Below are 9,123 nucleotides of genomic sequence, written 5' to 3'. Positions count from 1 at the left end.
AAGAAATACGCCTCCTAGGCCTATATTCTTAAGTGTTCTAATTAGGAAAAGATGCTAAATTTTATCAAATGCTTTTTCTGCATCTATCAAGAGGATAATATAGCCTTTGTTTTTGCTTCTGTTGATATGGTGAATTACATTTATGGACTTGCGTATGTTAAAATAGCCTTGCATCCCTGGGTTGAAACCTACTTGATTGTGATGAATGATTTTTTTAATGTGTAGCTGTAATCTATTGGCTAGGATTTTATTGGGGATTTTTATATCTATATTCATTAGCAAGATTGGTCTGAAGTTATTTTCATTTGAGTCTTTTCCCGGTTTTGATATCAGGGTGATGTTTGCTTCATAGAACATGTTAGGGAAGATTCCTTCCTTCTCAATTTTTTGGAATAATTTCTGTAGCATGGGTATAAGCTCTTCTTTGAAGGTCTTATAGAATTCTGGTGTGAAGCTATTTGGACCAGGGCATTTTTGGTTGGGAATTTTTTTAAAATTTTTTCTTTAATCTGAGTTCTTGATATTAGTCTGTTCAAGAGATCTATTTCCTCTTGGTAAATCTAGGGACAGGGTGCAATTCAGGTATTGATCTGTTACCTCCACATTGTCAATTTCTGGGAGAACTCAGAGATGATCTCTTATATCTCTGTGGCATCTGTTATTACTTCCCCTTTATCATTTCGATTGAGGTTATTAGAGATTTTACTTTCTGTTTCTAGTTAATCTGGCCAAAGGTTTATTTATTTATTTATTTTGAAAAACCAACATTTTGTTTTGTTAACTTTTTCAATGATTCTTTTGTTCTCAGTTTCATTAATCTCTGATTTAATTTTGGTTATTTCTTTTCTTCTGCTGGATTTGGGATTAGATTGTTCTTTGTTTTCCAATTTTGTAAAATGATTCATGAGTTTCCTGGTGTGCTCTCTTTCTGTTTTTCAAAGATAAGTGTCTAATGCAATAAATTTTCCTCTTAAGACTGCTTTTGCTGTGTCCCACAGGTTTTGGTAAATTGTATTCATTGTTGTTATGTTTGAGGAATTTAATGATTTCTTCTTTTATCTCTTCCTGAACCCAAGTATCATTCAGCATAAGGTTGTTAAATTTCCATGTATTTGTGTGGGGGATGAATTTTTTTTTTTTTTTTAGTTGAGTTCCACCTTTATTGCCTTATGGTCTGAGAAGATGCAAGGTATAATTTCTATTCTTTTAATTTTGCTGAGGTTTGATTTGTATCCTAGGATATGGTCTATTTTGGAGTACATACTATGGGCTGAAAAGAAAAAATGTATATTCTTTAGCTTTAGGATGATGTGTTCTGTATGTCTATTAATCCCATTTGTTCTGGGGTCACATATAAGTCCTTTGTATCTTTGCTTTCTTTCTGGAGGATCTGTCCAGTTATGTCAGATGGGTGTTAAAGTCCCAGCTATTATGGTGTTATAGGATATCATATTGCTCAGACTCATCAAGGTCTGTTTCATAAATCTGGGAACATTGGGTGCATAAATATTTAAAATTGAAATGTCTTTTTGTTGTATTGTCTTTTGACCAGTATGAAGTATCCAACTTTGTCTTTCTTAACTTTAAGTTGCTTTAAATCCACTTGTATCTGAAAATAAGATTGCAACCCTCCTTTCTTCTGATTTCCATTTGCTTGAAATACTGTTTTCCATCCCTTAACTCTGAGTCTTCATTTGTCCTTCAAGGCTAGGTGTGTTTCCTGAGACAATATATGGATGGCTTGTGCTGTTTTATCCAATCAGCCAGCCTGTGCCTCTGCAGTGGTGAATTCAATCCATTGACATTTATTGAGATAATTGATAACTGTGGTAGAGTTTTATTTATCTTATTTTATGAAAGTGTGTTGTATAGTTTTATATTTTGAGCCATTGTGGAAGCTAAGTTTTGACCTTTAGCTTCTGGGTATTTACTTTGCTCGTGGTCTTTTGTGATGGTCAGTGCTCAGAATAGGTCTAAGTATTTTTTGTAGAGCTAGTCTTGTTGTGGCAAATTTCCTGAGTGTTTGTATATCTGCAAAAAATTTTATTTCTCTATTATTTTTATTTTTATTTTTTTGAGACAGAATCTCAAGCTGTCTCCCTGGGTAGAGTGCTGTTGTATCATAGCTCACAGCAACCTCCAAATCCAGTTCAAGTGATCCTCTTGCCTCAGTTCTTTTCATTTTTGGTAGAAACAGAGTCTTGCTTTTTGCTCAGGCTGTCTTGAACTCGTCAGCTCAAGCAATACACCTGCCTCAGCCTTGCAGGGTACTCAGATTACAGGGATGAACCACCATGTCTGGCCTCTCCATCAATTTTGAAGCTTAAATTAGGAGAACCCAGAATTCTAGGTGGAAAATTGTTTTGTTTAAGAATGTTGAAGGTAGATGACCATTCTTTTCTGGCTTGCAAGGTTTCCATTGAAAAGCCTGCTAATGACTCTGCCTTTGTAAGTCAGTTGGCACTTACTCCTGGCTGCTTGCAGAATTTTTTCTTTCATCTTGACTTTGGACAGGTTCACTACAATGTGCCTTGGGGAAGGTCTGTTTGAGTTGAGGTGACCTGGGTTTCAATACCCATCTGAAAGGAGTGTGTTGGGATCTTTAGTAAAACTTGGAAAGTTTTCACATATAGTCTTTAGTAAGGCTTCCATTCTTTTGGGACAATCTTCTTCTCCGTTAGGGATCCTTATTATTTGTATGTTTGAACACTTCACGGAGTCTCATAGTTCTTTAAGTGACTGTTCTGCTTTCTTTTTCTTCTTTTCTGCCTCTTTACTGCCTGGGTTAACTCAAAAACTTTATCCTCTGGCTCTGAGGTTCTTTCTTCTCCATGGTCTAATCTACTTTTTATACTTTCCACTGCATCTTTACGTTCCCTGATTATCACCTTCATTTCTTTAAGCTCCACCATATCTTTTCTATAGTCTACATATCTCTTGTCCGACTTTCGGTTCTGTCTTTCCATTTTCTCATACATTCCTTTTATTGTCTTTGTCATTCATATTTTAAATTTTCTTTCTGTCAAATACATTAATTCTTTATAGGTGGAGTCTTGTGCAGTAGCTGTCTAATGATCCGTTGCAGGAGTTGCTCTGTTTTGGTGTTTCATGTTGCCCGAGTTTTTCTGTTGGTTCCTCCTCATGTCTTCTTTCTTCTTATTCACCTCCTTGCCCTCCTATTTCCTTCTCATTTCCTCCTTTGCTTCAAATTACCTTGTCTCAGAGCTAATGACTCAGATTTCCACTGTTCCGAATCACATGCTATATCCAGTTTACCATCTCCTATTGGTGCTCCCTAAGCTATGACTCTGGGTAAGGTCCCCATGCCAGGTATGGCTGGGATTCTCTTTCTTCTTTTTATTTATTTATTTTTGAGACAGAGTCTCACTATGTTGCTCTTGGTGGAGTGCCGTGGCGTCACAGCTCCCAGCAACCTCAAACTCTTGGGCTTAAGTGATTCTCTTGCCTCAGCCTCCCAAGTAGCTGGGACTACAGGTGAGTTCTCTCTTTTTCCCCAGTTGTACTAGGAGAGCTCAGCTGAATAATCCTTCTTGTCCACCTTGCTCTGCCCCTCTCTATAGTTTTTTTCTATTTTTAGTAGAAATAGGGTCTTGCTTTTCCCAGGCTGGTCTCAAACTTCTGAGCTTAAGCACTCCACTTACCTAGGCTCCCCAGAGTGCTCGGATTACAGACATGAGTCACCACACCTGGCCTATCCAGCCAAATCTTTGGGAATAATTACTTGTGTAGTAATAATAGGTCCACCAAGAACACCATAAGAGCCATTAACCCCTGCATAGGAATAATCATATTCAGAGCAATCCTATACTTCATAAACCATCTTCCATTCTGGTAGACCCCATGTGTCTATTGCAGAGTCCCTAGTTAAATCAGCTCTGACACCAACCATGCCATCATAACCATGCTAGGACATCCTCTCTGTCATAAGCCATTAGATCTCCTCCTCTAGGAGCTGCTGATAGAGGAAGAGGGAGATTCTGAGCTCTGCTGCCACGTTGGCCACCTCATCCAGGAGAAGGGAAAGGTGGTCCTCTATAAGGGCTCCTATCATCATAATAGGAGGCATGGGATAGCTCCTCCAACCAGGAGACATTCTGTTAAAACCACCTTTCCTGCATTGGAAATCCCAAAGGCTGTCCACAGGGGTGATCAAATATCATTATAATACCACCATAATAATAGATTTCATTATATAAATTGAGATCATAAGGCTGTTCAGGTCCTTTAATGGGAGACTCAGATATAAGATCAAAGATTATGTCTGTAATCCCAGCACTCTGGAAGGCCGAGGTGGATGGATTGCCTGAGCTCACAGGTTCAAGACCAACCTGAGCCAGAATGAGACCCCACCTCTAAAAATAGCCAGGCATAGTGACAGGTGCCTGTAGTCCCAGCTACATGGGCTGCTGAGGCAAGAGAATCACTTGAGCTCAAGAGTTAGAGGTTGCTGTGAGTGATGATGTGACAGCACTTTACCAAGGGTAATAAAGTAAGACTCTGTCTCAAAAAAAAAAAAAAGATCAAGGATAATATTTCCTCTCTCTACAGCCTTATCAGGCTTTCCTCCAATAAGAATGACCATGTCAGTGAAATGAAGACAGCATTCCTGGAAAAGCTCAGTTATTGTTTGAGTGTCTCTCAAAGTCCTTTGATTTTAGCACTTTGACCTCAATAACTCTGTCACACTAATAATTCAAGAGTCTCAGTTCATGGTCAAACTCACTTCATTTACAGTGTTGCTAACTTTGAGCATTCCACAGCATCAGATTTGAGTAGGAGCTGGCTGGTTGCAGTGGGCAATGGCAGCTGTAGACCCTCCTCCGAGGTAAGGATGATTTTCTTCAGAATTTCTTTAATTGTTTCAGTATCAGCACTAATACTCAATATGCCCTCAGGGCTACTGCTGTCTGCTACTGAAATGCTGGCATTGTAGTCAGTATACAGAGTTTTAATATTCTTGCCTCCTCTTCCCATCACTGCCCCAGCATTCTTGCTTTGAAGCAGAATGCACGACTCAACACATCTCATCGGTGTTTCTAGACCTTTTGAATACTGTTTCTCTGCAGGATGTTTTCCAAATTCAGCACTGGTTTCAGTATGGGGGAAATTTCCTCTGGCCATTCAGTTTCCATTTTCTTATGTAAGTTGACAGGCTAATAAGTTACTATATATGCCTGTAGAGCAGAACTAAAGTGTTCTGGGTGGGACTAACAACTGATACCCTAGTACTGCAGTAGCCTCCTCTTACTTGGATCTGATAGGAAATCTCTTTAACAAAATGGTGGTCAAATCACTATATTATATGATTGCTATTATATATGTGATTAGCCATAGCTTCATCTACATAAATATATGTGGCTGTGTTTAAGCATTACAACTAGTACTGATGATTTGAAACCTGCTAGTTAGTAAGAAAAAATTTTTTGAGGGAATCCTTACTGCATTTGGACTTTTAAAATGTTAAACACAGTGGCAACACATTTAACATACACTGAGTAACAAAGTAGTTTTGGAAAATTATATGGAATATTTTTTTTGAGACAGAATCTCAAGCTGTCACCCTTGGTAGAGTGCTGTGGCCTCATAGCTCACAGCAACTTCAAACTCTTTGGGCTTAAGCTATTCTCTTGCATCAGCCTCCCAAGTAGCTGGGACTACAGGTGCCCACCACAACACCCAGCTATTTTTGTTGTTATTATTGTTGTTGTAGTTCTCATTGTTGTTTTTAGCTGGCCCAGGCTGGGTTCAAACCTGCCAGCCCTACCCACTGAGCTATGGGTGCCGCACTATGTGGATTTTTTTTTTTAAGAGGCTGGAGTCTACCTCCATTGCCCAAGTTGAAGGGCAGTGGTGCAACTGTTGCTGCACAACCAGGTTGTCCTGCCTGCTGCTTAAAGAAAAGCCAATGCACTGAGACAGTCGGGGATGCAAAGGAGAGAGTTTATTCCACAGAATACTAAGCAGGGAGATGGGAGAAATCTCTCAAACACAATTCCTTGAGAATTTAGGAGACAGGGCTTTGAAAGTCAATTTGGTGGGCAATCAGGGTCTGCAGATCGGCTGGTTTCAGGGCAGAACCATCAGTCTTTAGGTATGAGCTACTATCTAGGTGGGTCAGTTACTAGAATGCAGGACCTTGGGTAAAGGGTCCAAGATCATTTGAGTCAGTGCCTTGGTCTGGGTGGGTCAGTTGTTACTGGAATGTAGGGCCTGGCAGATATCTCAAAACTGCTCCAGGGTAAAGAAGTAAACATAGGGAACAGTGATTATTATTGAGCAAATGAGGGGGACAATGGCTATCATTATGATTATTTAGCTAATCTTGCTCCTTCCCAGAATTCTGGGGACATTTACTCTAGTTCTCATTTTGCACCTCTTCCTCAATTTGTAAGGGCAGTTTCACAGTCATGGCTAACTGAAACCTTGAACTGTGGGGCTCAAGTGATCTTCCAGACACAACCTCGCAAAATGCTGAGATGACATTTCACTTTTAATTCATCAGCATATATCATATCTATATAGCATATTTTATAATGCATTATGGTAGAAGAAACACTCTCTGAATAAAAAAATTTGCTGAAAATACTGAATGTCTCTATAACGAATGGCCCACACTATCATTAGAACCGTATCATATACTGATTAAATTCATAGAGATTAAAAAAAGTTAACAAATCAGCAAGCTAACCACAATAGCAAAAAAGCCTCACGTACTTAACCTAGATCAATCCCTGATCTAGCCTACTGCATTAAGTACTGGTTTTAAAATTGAAAGGTATTTAGAAATGTGGGTGCAGTAGCTCATGCCTGTAATCCTAGTAATCTGGGGGGGCCAAGGCAGGTAGATCATTTAAGATTAGGAGTATGAGACCAGCCTGAGCAAGAGCAAGACCCCATCTCTAAAAAATAGCTGGGAGTTGTGGTGGATGCCTGTAGTCTCAGCTAGTCGGGAGGCTGAGGCAAGAGGATTGTTCGAACTGAAGAGTCTGAGGTTACTGTGAGCTTTGACACCATGGCACTCTACTGAGGGCAACAAAGTGAGACTCTGTCTCAAAAGAAGAAAAAAAAAATGTGGGAACCGACACCGTTTTCATACTCAAGTGATCATTTTAAAACTAACTTCCCAGCTCAGCGCCTGTGGCTCAAGTGGCTAGGGCACCAGCCACATAAACCTAAGGTGGAGGGTTCGAATCCAGCCCGGGCCTGCCAAAAACAATGATGACGGCTGCAACCAAAAAAATAGCCGGGCATTGTGGCAGGTGCTTGTGGTCCCAGCTACTTGGGAGCCTGAGGCAGAAGACTCACTTGAGCCCAGGAGTTGGAGATTGCTGTGAGCTTTGATGCCAGGGCACTCTACCCAGGGTGATAGCTTGAGGCTCTATCTCAAATAAATAAATAAATAAATAAAACTAACTTCCACACTTAGTGCCCTCAGTAACTACCTACCATTAGTTAAGAAGCCTTCTCAAAGACGTGTGTGTTTACTTTTTTGAAGAAACATGCAGTGCAAACTAAGCTTGCAAACACATCTAAAAAAACTTAGCTGATATCTAATTAGAAGATAATGGAAGGTAAATGACTATTGAACAATACTACTTAAGGTATTTACAAATAAAATTATATGGGACTTGAGATTTGCTTGAAAACTCATTAATCCATGGTAGATATTGTTAGAGGGAAATATTGAATAGGGATGTAGATGAAATCAATTTTAGTGTATGTGCTACCAAAATGAGCATGATATAGATGAAATCAAAATGGGCTTGATTTTCATTGTAGCTAGATAGCAGGTACATGGAAGTTCATTGCTTTTGCTTTTGTGTGTGTTTAAAAGGCTCCATAACAATAACAATAATAAAACAGAACAATTCCTTGACAGATATGACTAAACAAGGAGAAAAATAAACTCAGGCATTAATTCAGAAAATATCCATTTGTGCCATAATCAAAGCTTACAGTTGTACAATGGTTTTCCATTTCAGAATACTTGAGCACTTCAGTAGACGCTGTATATAGTACTGTCGTGATTCAAAGACGCAGTTTCTCATTTAATGTTAATGAAACCAGAATACATTTTATAATTGGGGTGAATGGTTAAGATCATGCCTCCCACTTCCCACCCTGAACACAAATACAAAATATGTTCATGAATCAATGGTGCATCTGATAATGGATTACCTCTGACCTCTGGTTGTAATGGAATAATAAAGATTGGACATTCCCTCCCACCAAAAACCAAAAACTATACAGAATATTAAAAAAAAAAACACCTTGTTTTTCAAGCATTCAACATCAGGTAGGACAGGACTTAAAGAAGGGAAAGAAAATGACCACTGCAATTGCTGCAGATTTCTTTTTACACATCACCTAGACACGATGGAAGAAAAGAGGAGGATTCTCAAAAAGTTCCCATAGTCACAAAGATGTGAAATTCAGAGAGGCTGAGGTAGCTCCTTCCAAGGTGGAAGGAGCTGTGCTAAAAAGAGTTCCAGAAATCTTCAAAGACATCCTCTTGAGTCTTTACTGAGTACTAGCCAAGATACACATAGGGTGAAACTCCACAAGGTCGGGCAAAAACCAGCTGTCAGTAGCAACCTGAACTATTCCTGCAGTTCACACAGGGCAGAGAGATACCTGAATCCTGACCATTCAAAATGAAAAGTCATCTGTTCTCATCTGTGCAATTGCGTAGAGACTTTAAGAAACTTGAAACAGAAAAGAAAAGAAAATCCAAAGTAAATAGAAAGTAGACAATAGTACAGATCTGAGGATAAATCATGAAATTGAAATTGGACAAATAATTTTTTTAAATCAATAAAATCTTCTGGGTCTTTGGAAAAACATTATTTAATTTGATGCAACTCTTGATTGACTGATTATGATAAAAAGATGGAAGACACAAATTACTGGCCGGACTCACACCTATAATCATAGCACTTCGTGAGGCAGAGGTGAAAGGATTGCTTGAAGTCAGGAGTTTGAGACCAGCCTGAGCAACATAGTAAGACCCTGTCTCTACCAAAAAATTTAAAAAAAAAATTTTTCCAGCATAGTGGTATGTGCCTGTATTCCCAGCTACTCAGGAGGCTGAGGCAGAAGGAT

At 39.1% G+C, this 9,123-nt stretch overlaps 1 pseudogene; it reads right to left on the bottom strand.

Moving 5' to 3' along the window:
• Positions 1–3,712: 3,712 nt before the first annotated feature.
• On the bottom strand, positions 3,713–5,153 carry LOC100947031 (annotated as a pseudogene).
• Between the last annotated feature and the right edge of the window lie 3,970 nt (positions 5,154–9,123).

This window comes from Otolemur garnettii, unplaced genomic scaffold (genome assembly GCF_000181295.1).
Source record: "Otolemur garnettii isolate 467f Iridium unplaced genomic scaffold, OtoGar3 scaffold00026, whole genome shotgun sequence".
Lineage (NCBI taxonomy): Eukaryota > Metazoa > Chordata > Mammalia > Primates > Galagidae > Otolemur > Otolemur garnettii.
The sequence above is the reverse complement of the archived record's forward strand: the minus strand, read 5'-3'. Positions and strand labels throughout refer to the sequence as shown.